Source organism: Notamacropus eugenii, chromosome 1 (genome assembly GCF_028372415.1).
Source record: "Notamacropus eugenii isolate mMacEug1 chromosome 1, mMacEug1.pri_v2, whole genome shotgun sequence".
In the NCBI taxonomy this organism is placed as follows: Eukaryota; Metazoa; Chordata; class Mammalia; order Diprotodontia; family Macropodidae; genus Notamacropus; species Notamacropus eugenii.
This window is the reverse complement of record NC_092872.1, coordinates 727,711,902-727,733,313: the sequence shown is the minus strand read 5'-3', so window position 1 is coordinate 727,733,313 and position 21,412 is coordinate 727,711,902.

The window sequence follows — 21,412 nt, the reverse complement described above, 5'->3', positions numbered from 1 at the left end:
TCAGGTGGGTATCATAGATAAGCTTTGAAAGCTACATTTTGAACTTATTTCTGTCTTTCTATCCATCTATCATCTACCTATTTACCTAGGGGCAGCTAGGTGGTGCAGTGGATAGAGCACCAGTGCAGGAGTCAGGAGGACCTGAGTTCAAAATTTCACCTCAGACACTTGACACTCACTAGCTGTGTGACCTTGGGCAAGTCACTTAACTCCAGTTGCCTCATCCTGGGTCATCTCCAGTCATCCTGATGAATATCCTGTCACTGGATTCAGATGGCTCTGGAGAAGTGAGGCTGGTTACCTTGCATAGTCCTCCCTCACTCAAAACAAAATCAAGGGCAAGTCATGTCGTTATTTCTCTGATGGCATGGTCTTCTTCGGCAACGAAGGACAAACATACATACTACCTCCTAATTCTGCCACAGAGATGGCACACCAACACCTTTGATCTTGCCCTCATTCCCAAGTATTCTATTTCCATGACCAAGAACTCAAGAATCCCTTTATCTGATCACAATGGCTTATCATTCCAACTCTTTTTAAGTAGATTCCTCCTAAAACTCTCCTCTCTTCTGGCAGCTACCACTCTCAGAAGTTTTCCAGGCTCCGCTCCAACTCAGCTCCTCTCTTCCCAGTCTGGAACCCTTAGTGAATCAGTTCCATTCGATGCTACCCTCTACTTACAAATGCTTTGTTCATTACAGATGCTTTGTTCGCCATGCTTTGCCAAGCACTGGCCCCCTTCTACCTTCTCTTCTACTACTCATGTGCTGCTCAAAAAGGCAGGAGAAAGTCACACAACCCTAGCGACTGAATCCTCTACAAATCTGTTATTTTGTTTCAACTTAGTCCTCGCAGTCCATTGATTCTCTATCTCGTTCCTCTCCGTGGCTGTTCAAAACCTTTTCTTTCCTCATTGTCGAAGTGTACAGAGCATTGGGCCTGGACTCAGTAAGGTCTGAGTTCAAATCCAAGCTCAGACACATACTAGCTGTGTGACCCTGTGCAAATCACTTAACCTGTTTGCCTCAGTGTCTTTAACTGTTAAATGGGAATAAAACAGCACCTACCTAGCAGGGTTATTGTGAAGAACAAATGAGGTAGTATTTGTAAAAGTGATTAGCACTGTGGGCCTGGCTCATTCAGCCCACCTGCACCCACCTGCACCCATTTCAGCACGTCAAAATGTGAGATTGAAACAAGCAAAAACTTGAAAACAATTTTCTAGCAGACAATATTTTCACAAGAAAATGAAGTAGAAACTACAAAATCTTCTAGTTTTTCTTCCAGTGATTCAAACAAAAGCAAAGAAAAATCAAGCATTTTTTTTTTTAAAAAAAAAGAAATTACTCTTTCATACCTTACCAATGATCTTTTAATTGCTGAATCTAATAGATTCCAGTCAGGTCTCAGCCTTCTTGACCTCTCTGTAGCATCCTATCCTGTTGGTCACCCTCTCTCCTGTCTGAGTTTTCATGACACTACTCTTTCCAGTTCTACCTATATGACTAAACCCTCATAATCTCCTTTACTGGTTCATCATCCCCACCCCAAAAGGCTCTTTCTTGTTCCCTCTTCTCTTTTCTCTCCATGCTCTCTCCCCTCCTAAGTCTATCAGGTTCCATTTCCAGACTGATGGCTTCCAGAGCTATATATCCTGCCCTAGTCTTCATCTCATATCTCTGACTACCTATTGAACACCATAAATGGAGTGTCTTATAGGCATCTCAAAATTAACTTAAGCAAAAAAGAGCTCATCTTTTCTCTCAGAACACATCCCTCCCTCGTATTATACAATTATTTGCTAACTCTTCTCATTTCTATTTCATCTAAGCTACCTCCTCGCAATTCACACAACCATTATCTGAGTTCAGGTTCTCATCATGTCTCACCTGGACTATTGCCATAGCTACACCTTGTTTTCCCTTCCTCCAGTCTTCCCCTACCCCGTCCAGTCCATCCTCCACACAGCTGCCAAAGGGATTTTCTGAAAGTACAGATGTAACCATGTCACTTCCCTGCCCAAGAAGCTCCAGTGACTCCCTGCTACTTCTTGGACCAAAAAGAAAGTCCTTTGTTTGCATTTATATCTATCTCTTTCACAGGGTGAAATTGTCTTGGTGGCTAGGTGACCCAGTACATAGAGTGCTAGATCTGGAGGGGGGAAGACTTGGGTTCACATGCAGCCTCTGACACTTACTAGTTGTGTGATCTTGGGTATGGCACTTAACCCTGTTTGCCTCAGTTTCCTCACCTGTAAAAATGAGCTAGAAAAGGAAATGACAAACCACTTTAGATCTTTACCAAGAAAATTCCAAATGGGGTCACAGAATTAGATGTGACTGAAAAGCAGCCAACAACTTGTCTTTCATGACCCCAGCACCTTCTGATTTTGTCAGTCTTCTTAAACATCAGTCCCCTCCACATATTCCACCCAGCCTGGCCTATTTCCTTCTCTCTGGAAATGCCATTTCATCTCCCAGCTCCATGTGTTTGTACTGGCTGTTTCCCATGCCCTCATTTTTGCCTCCAACCATCCCTGTTTCTTCTCAAGACTTAGTTTAAGCTTGATAATGCCTTTCCTGATTTTCCAGATCTTGGTGCTCAACCCCCTCCCAACACATTTTGTATTCATTTCTCTGTGTGTGTACCATCTCCCCTCAACTGAGGACAATAAGCTCCTTGAGAGCAAGGACTGTTTGCTTTTTGTCTTTGACTCTAGTCAATCTTTCCGGGTTTTTTGTGTTTTCCCTCCTTCGTGGTCCACATTTCCATCAAATAGTGCTACTTGCTCTCTGTATGTGAAATTCCATTTCCTTTCTCTATGTCTTTGGATAAACCATTCCCCCAACAAGGGACAGGAAAGAGATAAGCAAGACTTCAAGTTGTGTACCCGGATGACTAAAAGGATGGTTGTGCCCTCCACAGAAATAGGGAGGCATAGGTTTAGAGAAAACTGAAGGCAGCCCAGGCTTGGCACTAACCACCAACTCTCCTGTAACTCTGTCTCTCTCCGCCTATATTGGGCCTGCTTCATTCACCCCACCTGCACCCACTTCAGTATATCAAGTAGAAGGGGCACTTAGACTCTCAGAGTTCTAGGGGTAGCCTTCATATGGGGAGAGGGTGTGACATACCTACTGCTCCCGACTCTGGCTCCTCCACTACACATCCCCACTCTGCTTTTGGGGAAAGAGAACCTGGATTCATTATCTCAGTCAAGACGCTTCACCTACCTAGTCTCAGTCTCTTCATCATCTTAGATGACTTTGAAGCTCCCCTTCAGCTCTACACCCATAATCACGTAACCTATGACCCCATCCATGCATGGCCTTCTTGATCAACTTTCCTCCACATCTTCCCATAAACTCACCACACAATCACATAAATTTGAGTTAAGCAAGCAATAATTAGCATCCTTCACCCCAGATTCAACCTTGGTCTCAGTTGTATTTTGGCACTGAGAACTTCAGTTGGAAAGTAGCATGTTGTCTGATTAAGGAGTGCCAGGCTTGGGTTGTTCTCCCATTCCCCATCAAAATGTATCCCATTTTTTAATATAACTGGAGAAGAGGAAACATAAAAGTGGAGGAGGGAATTTTTATTACAACCTCCCCCCACCAGCTTTCATCCCCAACCTTATTACCTTAAATTTTATTTATTATTTCATACTCTTATTAACATGGGCTCTTGGCTAGAAACTCCTATACAATCTGCTTTATTACCATAGGCAATACATGTCTATATGTGTATATATAGCTTACGTATACATACACACATTCACATATATAGCCATAAAATTTGACCTCTTGGCCAACATTCCATGAATTTTTCTTTAATGCTAAGTTTCCATGCTATCAAAAACATTTGGAATGTTTTCCTTAAGAGGTCTCTGATGATGGTCTATAAAGGCAAGTTTCTTTTATGCTGCCAAGGCTGCAAGTGTTGGGAGAGTGGGAAGGAAAGGCAAGGTATGCACAACATTAGTTTTAAATTTGCTCATTTCAGGAGTTACATAGAAAAGGAAATTGTTACACCTGGAAAAGATGGAAAATATGCCTGATATTATGGCCTGAGTAAGGAAATCATTCTATTAATGAACCTTAGAGAATGGCAGGGAAATGAGTAAGATTCTGGGCATGTGATGATGGCACCCAGATGAAAAACCATGACTGGATTTGGACTCAGAGGAACTAGTCTGAGGTCCAACTCTAATGGGACATTGGACAGGTCATTTAGCTTCCTTTACATTTGGGTTCTAAAAATTAACATCCTAACTAAAAGCTAGAGGTAGCTTGCTTAGCAGAAATTTATCTGGAAATGATCTGGGCATTTTAGTAGACTTAAATTCAAAATGAGTAAGCAGTGTGATTTGGTGACCGAGAAAATTAAGGTGATCTTAGGCTATGGAACAGCCCTTCTGGGCTTACTCTCTGATACTGAACTGTCACTGGCAGGCTGAGTCCCCAGAAGGCAGCTACAATTACTTTCAGAGGTCTAAAGGTAGCCCTGTGGGTGACTATGCTTGTAACACTGATTTATGAGCCCCCACTAATGTGTTACCCTTTGACAATCAGCCAGTAGCCTCAGTTCTTCAGCAAAGGCATTTACTAGAATAGTATAGCATGACCAGTGGTTACAGAATATTTTTCCCAAAACCAGGCCACACTCTCTCACACACACACACACACACACACACACACACACACGTGTATGTGTGTGTGTGAGTGTGTATAGTCTGGGGAGTGAAAGGGAGAAGAATGAGCAACAACTTAAAGTACAATGGGAGTGATATGTGGAGAACAGGTAGGATGGAGAAGTATCTCAAAATTCCTGGTCTAGGAGTCCTTTTCCCCTTTGTGAAGTCCATGATATTTTCCCTAAGTATTGTTCTGTACTGGGTTCTTGGGATTGTCTTTCTAGACTCCACAACCAATAATTTTCTCTAGTACCACAAGTATTTCTCTAGTACCACAAGCTTCAGAATTTCTTGAAGCTTCTACCATCCTCAAGTGATCACCATTCCCTGCCTGTCTACAAACAATTCCTCTGTCATTGGTGGACTGTTCCACCAACTCTAGTTACTGGTGAGACCCTAATGGCTCTTCCAACCCTTCAAAGTTCACAGGGTTATGTCCACCTCTGGATACTCACTTGCCTAAGATCAGTAGGGAACAACAAAGAAAACAAAGGGTCTATGCATACATGGATATAGACTTATTCAATGGGGACAGATGGCTTGCTTCCACTACACTATCAGGCAATTTACAGCAGTTCTGTCTCACTTTTGGCCAAGAAGGAAAAAGGTGAGGGATAATCTGGTTGGTCTTTTGCTATGCAAACTCAGATGTGATTCAGTAACCCTGGGTCATCAGTTCTTTTGCCTCTCCAGCCTATTAGAAGACTTTGTTTATCCCACTCTACCAACCCCTCAGATTTTCGTGGTCATTCTCTGGTTCCCCAAAATTCCATCCTGAATTAGAACCAGGTATAGAATATCTGAGTATGCTCTGTATAATCCACTAGCAAGGGCAAATCTGAGTCTTTTCTAAAGACTTGGTCTTCATTGGCCAGTGTCCTCATTAGAGATGTATTAAATAGGCAGTGTCAAAATAGTCATTATTGGTAGTATTATGTGGAGATAAGTATAATAATACATTAAGGTGATTATTTTTGTTGGCTGTTTGTTTTATAAACTGAATCTTCTTATTTCACTGAGGTTGGAAGTACCTTGGTTACTTGTGGGCCCAATCTTACTGCTGTTTGGTACAGGATCTTTGACTGTTCCATTTCTAACCTGGGCCATTTTGCCCCTCTGTGGTCATCCCAATGGCTCCCTGCTCCTCAGGGCTCACCATGCTCATGCCAAAATTAGCAGTCACCTGATTAACTTAGCCTACTGCAGCTTAGAACTCCTGAATTCAAGAGATCCATTAGCCTCAGGTATAAACCACCATATTCAGCAATAACACACTAGATGATGCAGCTGTGAATTATTCTGACTCTTCTGGAAAACAATTTGGAATTAAGCTTTTAAAAAGTGAATAAAATATCCATGCCACTTGGCCCAGAGATCCTGTTGCTAGGCATATACAGCAAAGAAGTCAACAGCAGAAAGAGAGATCCCACATATTCCAAAATATTTACAGCAGCACTTTTTATGGAAGCAAAAATCTAGAAATCCGTTAAAGAATAGCTAAAGCAATTGTGGTACATGAATGTCATGGAATATTACTATATCATAAGAAATGATGAATATGAAGAATTCAGAAAAACACAGGAAACCTACATGAACTGACGCAGTAAAGCAAGTAAAAGCAAGAAAACACCCCACACAGTAATTGCAACAATGTAAACAGGTTGAACAAAAAAAACTAAACTGAACACTATGTCATGATAATAACCAAGACTGACCATAGAAGAGAGTTGAGAAAATGTCCTTCCCCCTTTCATTGCTGAAGGGGGAGACTATGGGTGTGAGTCCAATATGGTTGATGAGTTGGTTGAGTTTGCAGAACTTTTTTTCTCTTTATTTTTTATCTCTGTTACAAGAGAAGAGTGCCCCATTCTTCTCTTTCTGTCACACAGTTCATTAGTGGCATGCTTTAATCCTGTTCTACTTCAGAGTTTCTCAGTGATGACATATTGGAGTTGGCTCAACCCCACCATGTGCCCTTCCATTGTTCTTCTCTGGGATGATCATTTTTAGGTCAGAGGCAGTGGTATTTTAAAAGTACCAACACCAAGTTAAATATTTGCATTGAGTGAGAAGCTTGGGAGCTGCCTATCAAGCCATCTTTTATAACAAAGAATGAAAAAAAGAAAGTAAAAAAATGCAATTCCACAAAACTAATCAACACATCAGCTTCAACTGACAGTGTATGCAGTACTTCTCATCAAATGTCCCCCTCCTCTGCAGAGAAAGAGGAGGGGTGTATTTTCTCATCTCTTCTTTAAGGCCAAGTTTGATCATTATAATTACATGGTATCCAAGGGTTTTTTTAATTCTTTCATTTATATCAACAAGTTTTTAATCAAGTATCCTTGCTTCTGCACTACAGTAGAACCCCTGAATACTGAGCCCTAGACTATTTGCAGTCCTGCCTTGAGACCCTTAAAGAAAGAGCTCTTTCAGGCAAGTGGATCCGTCCAGCCTCCCTCCCCGAGAGTTCCCCAATCTCAAAAACTGGATCATGATAAGAGATCTCGAGGAATCTCCCTCTCCCCAAGGTACCACCTGGTCCCCTGGCTCATGTTGTGTACTGCAGAAGAGAAGACTCAGCCCACCTTGATGTCCTGTAATAGAAAAGGGAGTGGGTGAGGGGACCAGGGCTGGTAGATTTCAAGGGGAGGGGAGTGAATTCTAAACTCTGAAAGGGGACTCCCCTAGGAATGGAGAAGAGAGAATGGGGGAGAGTCGCAGGGAGAGGGTGAGAATTGCCCATCCACCAAACACCTCCTCTAAAGGGACTAAAAGCTTCCTGAGGCTCCCCTGGGTCTGCTTTTCTTAGTGACTATGTTTTACTTTCTTCCAGAGATCTCATTTTCTGGAAGGAGCTGCCCCTCTGACCAGTAGGGTGGAGATGCTTCAATCACACCATTAAGGTCTGCTGCACTGCCCCTGATACGAAAATCTGGAGCTCCTCCCATAAGGTCTGCATCTCTGCCCCCTACTGGCAAAAGTCCTATGAGCAGGCATGGGATCTCCAAGCCTTCCAGAGTCAGACAAGAGAGTGTTTCTCCTTACATGTTGCAATGCAAGATTGAGTGCTAAAAGGAACCTTCGAAGTCAACAGCCCAAAGGCCCTTGGGTTATAATACATGAGAGAGAACCTCTTAGGCCCCCTTCCTTGCAGTTAAGCTCTCTGGGTCTCATTGTTCGCATACGTTTAAAGGGCATCTAACCCAGCCCCCTCATTATTACTGATAAAGAAATTGAGGCCCAGAGACATTGATTTTCCCAAGGAAGGTAGGAAGGAAAGTTGGGATTCAGACGAGGGTCCTCTGGATCCAAATCCAGAACTCACAGACTCATAGGGTCATAAGGATAGAGCTAGAACAGACCACAGAGGTCATCAAGTCCAGGCTTATAATTTTCCAAATGAGGAAACTGAGGCATAGGAGGGGTCACATGACTTTCCCAAGGTCACATAACCCTACTTCAAACTTGAGTCTATGAGGTAAACAGAAAGGTCTTTGAGTCTGGAGTCGGCAGATGTGGGTTTGAATCCAAAACTTGCAACCAGTCTATGATCCCAAGCTCCTCCTCTGCCTCTATCTCTCTCACTCTGGACTCACTTCACAAAGAAAGCACTTAGAATGTCTTTGCCAGTGAATCTATTATTCCATGTTGTCTACTGATTTCTTCCTTCTTTCTTTTTCTTTCCTTCTTTCTTTCCTTCCTTCCTTCTTTTTTTCCTTCTTTTTTTTTCTTTCTTTCTTTTTCTTTCTTTCTTTCATTCTTCCTTTTTGAGGCTGAGTCTCCCTTTCTTGCCCAGCCTGGAAGTTCAGTAGCCACTCACAGACTGATCCCACTGTTTTATCAGCTTGAAAGTTTTAATTTGTTATTTTTTTCCCATATGGGTAGGTTCACCTGTAATTCCTTAGGCAGCCTACTGCCTCCTCTTCCTGGGAACTCACCCTATTGGTGCAAAACCTACTGTGGAAATTAGAAATTAGACCAGATTTAGCTCCACAGCAGCTCAGATCTCCTCCTGAGCTCAACAGAGGCACTGGCCTTGGCCTCTCCCAGAAGCAGGGATTGTAGGCATGGACCACCATGTCCATTTCTACTGGTTTTTAAAGAGAGTGGAAAAGAAGTGAGATTCTTTGAGAGTGTAATGTGAGAAGTGTAATGTATAACTCTAGTGACCATGTCTTAGATATTCTAAAGTTGGATCATAGGATTGGAGAATTAGTCTTGAAAATCAGAGTAATACAGTAGAAAGAATACCTGTATGGCCAGGGTTTGAACTTGGGGATCGCAAATACCTGAAATCATCTGTGGAAAGATTTCAGAATTAGGGAATTGGGTCACACAACTGATCTTTTAAAATATTTTGATAACTCTTTCAATAGAATTCTTCATAATCTTGTGTATTATATTTTCCGCATTTAAAAACATTTTTCTGAGGAGTCCATAACCTTCCTGGGTCCATGACACAAAGAACCAGCCTGATTCAGACTGAGAAGAGTCAGGTTCTAATTCTTCCTATGAGCATTGCAATTTCAGGGGATGGGGGATGGGGGGGTACTTTAAATGAAGCTCATGGAAGGAAATATCCTTTATCAAATCATTTGTTCTGACTTTGGGCTTAGAAGAATATGGTCAGTGTCTATAATTCTGAGAAAACAGTGAGATTTTTTTTTGAGTACAATGTGCTGCATGTGAAGTGTTGTCTGGGAAATACTCCAGTGCTTCTGGCCTAGTCTTTCTCTGACCTTTATGGAGTGAAACAGCGCTGTGTGCTTGCTCCTATGCTCTTTAGCACTATGTTTTCAGCCATGTAGTCAAATGCTTTCAATGAGAATGAACACAGCATCAAGGTCAACTACCATAGTGATGGTAATTTCTTAATTTGAAAAGGCTACAAGCCAAGACCAAAGTGGAGGGAGTGTTGGTGCATGATTTTCTGTTTGCACATAATTGTGCACTCATTGCAGCCTCTGAAGCTGAGATGTAACAAAGTATGGATCAATTCTCTGCTGCCTGTGCTAATTTTGACCTAATAATCAACACCAAGAAAACACAGGTGCTCCATCAGCCACCACCACACCATCCATATGTGGAACCATCGGTTACAACAAATGGAGAAGTTTTGAATGCTGTAGATAAGTTCACTTACCTTGGTAGGGTACTCTCCAGGGATAGAATTGACAATTCATTGACAATGAGGTTGACATACACATTGTCAGAGCTAGTTCAGTATTTGGGAGGCTCGCAAGAAAAGTTGGGGAGAGAAGAGGTAGTAAACTAGCCACAAACTGAAGGTCTACAGAGCCATTGTGCTGACCTCACTATCGTATATCTGCAAAACATGGACAGTCTACCAGCGCCATGCCAGAAAACTGAATCACTTCCATTTGAACTGTCTTAGGAAGATTCTGAAAATCACCTGGCAGGGTAAGGTACTAGACACTGAAGTCCTTGCTCAAGCTGAACTGCCAAGCATTCAAACTGTGCTTCAGAGAGCACAACTCTGATGGGCTGGCCACGTTGTTTGAATGCAAAATGTACGCTTGACAAAAAGACTATTTTATGGAGAACTTGCATGGGGCAGAGGATCACATGGTGGTCAGAAGAAGCGATACAAGGACACTCTCAAGGTCTCTCTCAACAACTTTGGATTTGACTGTGCAACGTGGGAAACACTGACAAAGGACTGCTCAGCATGGCATGCCCATATCAGAAAGGGTGATGTGCTCTATGAGCAAAGGAGAATTGAAACAGCACAAAGTAAACGTAGGATGCGCAAATTGGGAGTAACCACCCCAAATGTTCACATGAACTATCTGTGCCCAGTCTATGGTAGAACATTCTGAGCTCATATAGGTCTAATCAGCCACAGTCAGACACACTGACACTTCACTTTATCATGGTAATGTCATTTTGGTCCTTTTCAAAAACAGACAGCAACCAATCATTGGCTGCCTATTTCTTAGCCATAGTCCCTCCTTTCCTGGTCCCTGCTCCTCTCTCTACCCTCCCCATTCAAAACCATCCTGCCAGCATCTTCCTGCTTTGAACATTCAAGGCTCAAAAAATATACAATTTCCTGGCTGATTGGCAGCCCTCTTCCTGTGATTTCAGAGAAAGGAAATCAGTCAAACCGTCAACAGGAATTAAGTCTTAACTATGTGCCTATGTCCTTACTATGTGCCTGTGTCCTTACAAGCACTGTGCTAAGCACAGGGGACACAGAGAAAGGCAAAAGTCAGCCAGGCTCAGCAGAGCAGGACAGCACCTTTTCCCACGCCTTCTTAAAATCTCTTACATTTGCTCCCTTTTCTCCTCTGACGCACCACCACCGCAGGTACAGGCCCTCATCTCATCATGCCTGGAGTATGGCAACATCCAGCGGTGGATCTCTCTGCTACGAGACTCCCCCCACTCTAGTCCTTCCTCCACTCTGCTATCAAAATGGTCTTCCTAAAGCACAGGTATGACCATGTCACCCCCTACTCAATAAACTGCAGTAGCTCCCTATCCCCCCCCAGAATAAGACAGAAAATCCTCTGGCATTCAAGGCCCTTCCTAACCTGTTCCCACACTCCTTTCCAGTCTTCTTATGCCTTCCACCCTCTCATGTGCTCGGTGACCCAGAGACACAGGCCTCTTTGGTGTTACTTAAGCAGGACACACCATCTCTGGGCTCTGGGTATTTTCTCTGGCCATTCCCCATGCCTGGAAGGTTCTCCCTCCTCATCTCTGTCTCCTGGCTTCCTTTAAGTCCCAACTAAAATCCCTCCTCCTACGGGATGCCTTCCCAGGTCCCTCTTAATAGTGCCTTCTCTGGGTTGATTATTTCTGATTTGTTTTGTATGTACCTAGTTTGTGCATAACTGTTTGCTTTGTCTCCCCATTGGATTCTGGGCTCTTGAAGAGCAAGGGCAGCCTGGTGGCTACTTTGTATCTCAAGGTTTAGTGCAGCACCTGGAACATGGTAGGCATGTAATAAGTATGTATTAACTTACTATAGGACACCAAGAGGATCCAAGACCATCTCTGACCCCAGAGATGGAGCTGCCCTGCAACATGGATAACCCAGGAATCTGAGATAATGGTCATTTATAGAAGGTGGAGGTTTGCAAAGCACTTCACATGGATCATCTCATTTTATCTGCACATGAATTCTATAAGGAGTTGTGATTTTTATCCCTATTTTACAAATAAGAAAACTGAGGCTGAAAGAGCCAAATATCTATGAAATATCTTGGGCTGGATTTGAACTCAGGACTCACTAGACTCCAAGTCCAGTATTCTGTGTACTGTACCACCCAGATGCCAATGGGCCTTCAATCACATTAGACTTGGTCTGAAGACCATAATGCTTTAAGGCCCCCTGGTGACACAGTGACTCTGACAGAGTCTGGGAACAGGTGAACTGAATTCAAATCCTGTCACTGCCTTGGACAATTTACTTTACCTATTTAGGAAATGAAGGAGTTGAACTAAATGCCTTGGAGACCACTTCTGGCTCTAAACCTAGGATCCTAGAGTTCCATTGCTCTCCCTTCCCAATCCTGCTTTGTAGGGTCTCTTCTGGCCCCAGGGTGAGGGTCAATCCCAGACCCACGGTGTGGAGATGTCAGTGGGAGGGACCCATTAGATTGACCACACCCTTCCCTTGTTCTCTCTGCCTCCTGTAGTTTTGGGTGTCTCTAGATAAGCCATGAAGCTTCTCTTAACCATACCAAATAAAATCCGAGATCACACTTTAAGTATTGACTCACTTACCTACTTCTTCCAGGACCTCCCTAACCATAAGCCCCTTGTGCATTAGGAATATTATTTGGTAGCTGTGTGGAGGATAGACAGGACAGCAAAGAGAGAGCCTAGAAGCTGGACTTCCAATTAGAAGGCTGTAGTAATGTAACTGGGCAGCTGGGTGGCACAGTGGATAGAGCACCCAGCCTGGAGTCAAGAAGACTTGAGTTCAAATTCAGACTCTTAGTAGCTATGTGACCCTGGGCAAGTCACTTAACCCTGTTTGCTTTAGTTTGCTCATATATAAAATGAGCTGCAGAAGGAAATGGCAAATCATTCCAGTATCTTTGCCAAGAAAACCCCAAATGATGTCCCAAAGAGTCAGACACAACTGAAACAACTGAACAAGACAGTAATATAATAAACCAGGATCAAATTCAACTAAAATTCTATAAAACAAGTTTTCCTTTCTTTTCCCTCATTTCTCCCTCTCCTCATCCAATCAGTAGCCAAGTTTTATGGATTCTACTCCACAACATCTCTTGTATCTGTCTCCTCTCTGTTCCTGGACCACCCAGAATGACCTCTGAGTCAGGAAGGCCTGGATTCAAGAACCTCCTCTGATACATCCTGGTTGTGACCCAAGTCACTTGGCCTCTAATACTGTATAAGCTGCAGGGTAGATGTGGACCTGTGTTGGTGGAGAGACTCACCATATATTAGTACAAGAACAGGTCTGGTCAAATGAATCCAAAAAACTTTTGGAAAAGTGCAAAGACCTGAGTGAGCAGAGGTCAGAGGGAGTAGGAGCTCCTGCTAATGCCTCTCTCACCCTCTCCCCATTTAAAAACTAAAGTGCACACAGACATGGCATCACAGAAGCTAGCAGACTTGTCATTCCATTTGGTAGAATGGAAGGTCCCTGAGGCCAGGAACCATCTCATTTTGGTCGTTCCTTGTCCTATTGTGGAGGAAATGCTTAATTAATGTTTGTTTATTGGATCATGGAAAATGGACTGGATGTGGTATCCAAGTCCCCACCCTGCTACTTATCAACTGATTAACTTTGGGCATGTTATGTACCCTCTCTTGGTCTCAGTTTTCTCATCTTTAAAAATAAAAGGACTGGAGAAATGGGAAATGTTTAACAACCAGCTCTCAAATGTGTGTGTGTATATGTGTGTGTAATGTAAATGTAATGGAAATGGGAAAGGATACACTTTTAATTTTAATCTGCATTATTAACATTTTTTTCCATCAATTTCTTAAGTCCAGACAATCAACAAAACAATAAATCAAGCCCAGATTTGTAATTTGCCAATTTCTGAGGTGCGAAAGCTCACACTGAAAATTTAATGATCAGCTCTCCTGAACCAGGATGAACTGGCTCCAGCACACCCAGCTTCCAACTCACAAATTCTGTGATTCTGTGAGACCAGGGCTCAAGCCCTACCTCTTACATGTTCTAACTGTGCAACTGTGCAACTTTGAGCAAGTTACTAGATGGGTAGAATACTGGACTTAGAATCTGGAAAATCTGAGTTCAAATCTTACCTCAAGGGTTCATGAGCTATATGATCTTAACTTCCTTGGACCTCAGTTTTCTTATCTATGAAAATGAGAGGACTGGATTAGATGACCTCTCAAGCTCCTCATAACTCTAAATCTATGATCCTATCTTTAATATAACTGAATTTTTAAAAAATAACATTAAGTGGCTAAAAGGTAGAGTCTTGTGTTGGGGCTGAAGGTAAAACAAAGTTTAGATTATCCTTGAGGAAGCTACAATCTGGTTCAGAGTTGTGACACATTCGTAAATGCTTGTAATTCATGATAAGTACATCTGAGAGGGGCAGGCAGAATGAGTGGTATTTCATCACAGAAGGCCACCTGCCAGGTCCCAGTTTATAAGAGGCAGGCCTACTTCTTAACATCACCAAGCCTGGTATCTTTTAATCAGCTTTTTTTTTTTTTTTTAAGTCCTGAGTAGTTTGATCCCATATGGTGAACTCCTGTGGTAGGCTGACTTGCTCTCATAGGATGGATCCCTCCATTCTGCCACCTCTCCATGCCCCATTTTTCTTCTTAAAAGGCCAGATCCAATCACCACTCATTTCCAGATCCATTCTTCAGAAGCCCCATCCAGAGCCAGGCACCTGACCAAGCTAGGACAACAGACAGCCTATGAACTAGGATTCAGGTCACCAGAAACTCAATATTCCAGGCCACAGGTGACGGTGATGTAACCTTCTGAACAGCAGTTTCAGTTTCCTCACTTGGACTCAGAGACTTGGACAACTTTTACAAATTCATGACCAAGCAAAAGGATATATGAGTAACTATGACAAGCTATTCATTTGACCCAAACTGTTTTATGGATCGTGAAGACTTCTGAAAGGCTGATATTTCTTGAACAGGCCACTCAAAACAAATACACCAGTTTCTCCCTGGCTTTGTTCCCTGGGCCATCCAAGGCGAGTCACATTACAAATATGTGAAGATAACATTCAAGGACCAGAACCTGTGTCATCTCAGTCCAAACTCTAGGAGGCCTGGATGAGTTTCTGGGTGGTAAACACACTGTATTAACACTTTGCTCATCAGCTGACTCAAAAATACCTCTTTCCCCCATCAATGCAAGAAGGGCCCAGGAATGCCCAGGAAGAACATTCCTATACTCACCAGAGCCCTTATTTGGAGAAGCAGGGAGCTCTTAATTTGACAAGCTCAAAATAGGGGCCAAGTATTCTCCCTGAGTCTTTTAAGGGTAAAAGTTGATTCTAGCTCTACTTCTTTTTGCTAAGGCAAAGACAAAGCATTTTCTACCTAAATTAATTTACTTATTCAGTGCCATACCAATCAACTACAAGATAATTATTTCTAGAGCTGGAAAAAATAATATCAAAATTCATCCAGAAGAACTAAAGGTCCAGAATATCAAGGGAACTAATAAAAAAAAATGCTAGGGAAGGTGTCCTAGTCCTACCAGATCTCAAATTGCATTATAAAGCAGCAATCATCAAAACCGCTTGGTACTGGCTAAGAAACAGAGGGGTAGACCATTAAAATAGGTTAGATACTCAGGACACAGTAGTCAATGAAGATAGCAATCTACTGTTTGATAAATCCAAGGACCATAGCTTCTGGGATAAGAACTCACTGTTTGACAAAAATTGCTAGTAAAACTGGAAAGCAGTATGGCAGAAACTAGGCATAGACCAATGTCTGACACCATACACAAGAATAAAGTCTAAATGGATACATGATCTATGTATAAAGACTGATACTCTAAACAAATTAGAGGAGCAAGGAATAGTGTATTTGTTAGATTTATAGAAAATGGAGAAATTTATGACCAAACAAGAGACAGAAAACATTATGAAGTGCAAAATGGATAATTTTGATTATATTAAATTGAAAAGTTTTTGCACAAACAGACCTAATGCAACCAAGATTAGGAGGGAAGCAGTAAACTAGGAAATAATTTTTGCAACTAGTGTCTGTGCTAAAGGCCTCATTTCTAAAATATATAGAAAATTGAGTCAAATGTACAAGAATACAAGTCATTCCCCAATTGAACAGGCAATTTTCAGAGGAAGAAATTAAAGTTATCTATAGTCATATGAAAAAATGCTCTAAATCTCTGTTGATTAGAGAGATGCAAATCAAACAACTCTAAGGTACCATATCACACCTATCAGACTGGCTAACATGACAAAGCAGGAAGATGATAAATGTTGGAGAAGATGTGGGAGAGTTGGAGCACTAATTCATTGTTGACGGAGCTGTGAGCTGATCCAGTCATTCTGGAGAGCAATTTGAAACTATGCCCAAAGAACTACAGAAATGTGCATACCCTTTGACCCAGTAATACCACTTCTAGGACTGTATCCCCAAGAGATTATAAAAATGGGAAAGTGTACCACATGTACAAAAATATTTATAGCAGGTCTCTCTGTGGTGGCCAAAAACTGGAAATCAAGGGGATGCCCATCAATTGGGGAATGACTGAATAAGTTGTGGTATATGAATGTAATGCAATGCTATTGTGCTGTAAGAAATGATGAACAGGAAGACTTCAGAGAGGCCTGGAAAGACTTATATTATGCTGAGTGAAAGGAGCAGAACCAGGAGAACTTTGTACACAGCAACAACTACAATGTGCGAGGAATTTTTCTGGTAGACTGAGTCCTTCAGAGCGCAGCAAGGACCTAAAAAATTCCCAATGGACTTTTGAGGCAAAATGCCTTCCACATCCAGATAAAGAACTATGGGATTGGATCACAGAATGAAGCAGACCGTTTACTTTTGTATTATGTTTTCCTTTGTTTTGTTTTATGTTATGGTTTCTCCCACTCATTTTCATTCTTCTATTCAACATGACTAAGTTGAAAATGTATTTAATAGGAACGTATGTGTAGAACCTGTGTAAGATGGCATGCTGTCTTGAGGAGGGAGTGGGTAGGGAAAGGGGCAGGAGGAGGAAGGAGGGGAAAAAAATCTAAGATACATGGAAGTGATTGTAGAATAATGAAAACAAATAAAATAATTTAAAAATAAATAAATAAATGAAAAGCCAAAGCATTCTATCCTCCATGACTAGAAGCTCCTTCTTCTTCACTTTCCATAGGACCATAACCTTTTTCTGTCATAGACCCCTTTAGCAATCTAGTGAAACAATGCTTTTAAATGCATAAAATAAGGTAAATAGAATTACAAAAGAAACCAATCCAAGCATCAAAAAAAACCAAAACAAAACCCACGGAGACCCCAAGTTCATGAACTCAGGTTAAGAACTCCCAACCTAAGAGAATTCCAAACTTACTTTAGAGCCCCCCTCTGGGATATCTCCTGCAGTTCTTTCTTGCCCTCCCCACATTGTTGGCTTTTGCAAATGACTTTATACATATTTGAGAGGTAAGGCATGGAGGGCACAGAGCAGGCCTAAAAGTTATGAGGACCAGCTTGGAGGTCTGATAAGCCATATCTATATCTATTTCCATATCTATATCTGTATCTACATCTATGTCTATGTCTATATCTATACACATATATGTATACATACACATATATATGTGTATGTATACATATATCATATGTGTATGTATACATATGTGTGTGTATACATATACATATATGTATATAGGAGGCAGCTGAGTGGTGCAGTGGAGAGAGTGCCTGGCCTGGAGTCTAGAAGACTCATAAATCTGGACTCAGATGCTTACTAGCTATGCAGCCCTGGGCAAGTCACTTAACCTCTTCCAGCCTGTTTCTCCATATGTAAAATAGGGATAATAATAGCAGCTAGTACACTAGGTTCTTTTGAAGATCAAATGGGATAACATATAGAAAGCATTTTATAAATTTTAAATCATTATATATGAAGTTAACTTATTGCTCTAATGCAATGGCTAAGATTTCTATCTACATAAATGTATATATATAAACATTCCACTTCATCCCCAGTTCAGCTCACTGTCTGTTACTCTACCTGAACATCCTCTGCTCTTCCTCCTAACCCCTTTGCAGACATTCGATTTGTTTTGTTTTCCCCTGCTCGAATTTAAAATCCTTGAGAGTAAGATCTTGTTTTCTTGTATTTGTATCACTTATACTTTGTCCAGTGTCTGGCACATAGTAAAGGCTTAATATATGTCCTGTGGCGTATAGATATTGTATCCCTCTTCTACAGGAATTCTTACCCAAGAGGTCTGTGAACACATTTTTATTTAACATTTTGATAACTATATTTTAGCATATTTAGTTTCCTGTGTAGCCTACATATTTCAGTTTATGCACTTAAAAATATCATCCTGGGATGGAGAGGCTTCCCCAGACTGCCAACAGGGTCCATGACATGAAGAACTAGGGGCAGAGTCAAGATGTTAAAATGGTAGGAAGAAGTAGAGCTTGGTTCCCACATCTTAACTCCCCACTCCTCTAAAATGTGCCAGACCAAATCCTGATGGGGAAATCACAAGTACAAATACTCTCCAGTTCATGTCAACGTAGAGAAACAAAGAAATGGATCTATTGACCCTGGGGACAGGGTCTGACTAGGGGTGAGCATCGTGGAACCTTCCAGCTCAGGAAGAAGTCATGGACTAGAGCAAAAAGAGGTCCCAGAGTCAGCACAGAGGGGCCTAGACTTGTGTAGGGTAGAGGAAGAGATGCCAAACAGAAGCTCTATCACTCCCTACCTGGGTCACAGGTCCAAAGGCAGATAGAGGAGGAGAACTGAACCCAGGAATGGCATTCCAGGATAAGGACTGGATCTGGGCTCTCACCTATGCACTGAGCAAGGAGAGAATTTAGAAGCAATAGAACTGTTTGGTTCTGAACGCAGGGTCAGAGTGGTATCTCAATTCCAGCCTCCATCCCAGTTTGAAGCTTGCAGTGGAATAATCAGAGCAGGAATCCCAGATAAAAGGAGAGCCAGTTCTGTTGCTTTGACCCAGCAGAATTGGTTCTTAGTTGATCGTGGTTGAGTACAGTAGCAATCTACTGGAATTCTAAATGGAACAAGCCCACAGACATATTCTCAGTCTCAAACCCAAGTGAATAACTTTTAATACTCAGACCTAAGTGATATTCAGACTATGCCCTAGATCAGACCATTTTGGGAGCACTGAAGAATTATCTCTGAGAACCCAGAGTAACATAACACCCAGTACATCCAAAAAAGCAGCAGAAAGTCCAGGCCAGATGTCCCCTGCAAAAATGTACAGATCCCAGTTCTAACATAAACTCCACAGAAAGTAGACTGGGAGAATGAGCAAACAAAATTAATTCCTCCGTTAAAAGTTATCATAGTACTAGTAATGCTCAAAACACAAACCCAGAAGAAGAGGATGGCTACAAAACATCTATAAGAAAAGCCTCAAAACACAAACAGAATTCCTGGAAGAGGTGAAGAAAGAGTCTTTTTTTTTTTAATTTACAAATGAAATAAGATTGCTGGAGGAAAAAAATGGAAAGGAAATGAGAACTATGGAAGAAAGAATTGGAAAGAGAATCAATAACTTAGCACAAGAGGTTTGAAATCTTGACCAAGCTGCAAACGCCCTGAAAATTAAAATGGACTACATAAAAGCTAATGACTCCATGAAACAGTGAAATTATCAAAACAAAGTTGAAAGATTGGAAAAATAGAACATAGTGTAAGGTATCTCGTAGCAAAAACAACTGACTTAGAAAACAACAACAAGAGACAACATAAGAATCATTCGACTTCCAGAAAACCACAGCCAAAAAAGAAACAAGAACAAGGACATTATATGTTAAGAAATAATACTTAAAAACTGTCCTGATATCTTAGAAGGAGACAAAGTGGAAATACAAATATCTAGTAACCTCTAAAAGAAACCTTAAAATGAAAACTCTTTGGGACATTACAGTTCAAATTCAGAGTTTCCAGGCAAATAAAAAATATTGTAAACAGTCAGAAAGAAAGAATTCAAGTACTAAAGAACCACAGGCAGGATCACACATAAGTTAGCTGCCACTCCATAAAAGGATGCAGAGCTGGGAATATGATATTCTAGAAGGCAAATGATACAGGCTCACAGTCATGAGTAACTTACCCAACAAAACTGAGTTAACTCCACAAGGGAAAAAAAAATAGATGAAATAAGTATTCCTGATAAAAAAGACCAAGCCGACATAAAAACTTTGAAATACAAACACATGAATCAAGAGAAATAGCTTGTCCCACAGATTGCTGCCTCTATCATCTCCACTGTCTCACTTTAATCTCTCCTGTCTACGGGCTGCCAACAAACCCACCCAGGTTTCCCCCATCCTTAAAAAGAATTCTCATTTGATTCAATCATCCCTACTAGCCATTATCTTATATCTCTCCTCTCCTCTCATTTGATTCTAAATTTTTTTTTCCAAATGAGATAGAGGGCACAGATGGCAGCAGGGTCAGAATATACAAAGCTGGGTAGGAAGAGCATAGGCAATGTGTTCAAGCAGAAGTCAAGACTCAAATCAGGCGCAAGAATTAGCCCCAAGAAGCCCATATGAGTGACCAGTCCAATATAGATGCATTTATTAAGCACCTAGGGTGTACCAGACACTGTGCTAAATACTGGAGGTACAAAACCCAAAATAATACAGTTCCTGCCCTCAAGAAAATTATATCATAACTGGGGTGGGCTTGATGGTAGAATAGATAGATAGATAGATAGATAGATAGATAGATAGATAGATAGATAGATAGATAGATATAGATATAGATATAGGTATATCCACAGAATAAAATAAATGCCAGTGTAAGAGTGTGTTTCTACCCCATTTTAATCAATCACCAGAGTAAATGAAGCATTAAGTAATTTTCCTATAATTTCCAATAATTCCATCACCACGTGTAGACAAATCCTTAGTCCATTTGAAAAGATTATAGGGTGTTGGGCATAGGATAAAAACAGATGGTGCCACACAGAATCATCTTGGGACCAGCCAAGAGAATCAGACATTTTCTTGAACTGACGGACTTCATGGACTTTCTAACACCTTCCATGCAATGCTCCATCTCCAACTCAAGATGTTCAAAATCGATGATCTTTCCCTACAAATCCCCTATATTTGAAACTTCCCCATCACTGTGAAGTGCACCAATAACCTCTCAGGCATGCAGGTTCAAAACCTCAGCATCCTCCCTGCCTTCCTTTCTTGCACTCTCCATATCCAACAATCTTTTTGTTTCTCTCTCCACAATATTCGTCCCATTCTCCCTACTCCCATAGACAGCAACTTAGTTCAAGCTCTTTTCATCTGCCATCTGCTAGACTACTGCCAAAGCTTCTCCTCTAGTCTCTCTGATTTATGTCTATCCCCTCTCTAACCCAGGCCTGCACAATCTGTGGCCCTTGCTGGAAAAAATGTAGAGGAAAATATTCTTTTCATGTAAAGGAAATCCTTTGGCCAGCCATAAGCAGCCTGCGGCAGCAGATTATACAAGCCTGCTCTAATCCATTCTCC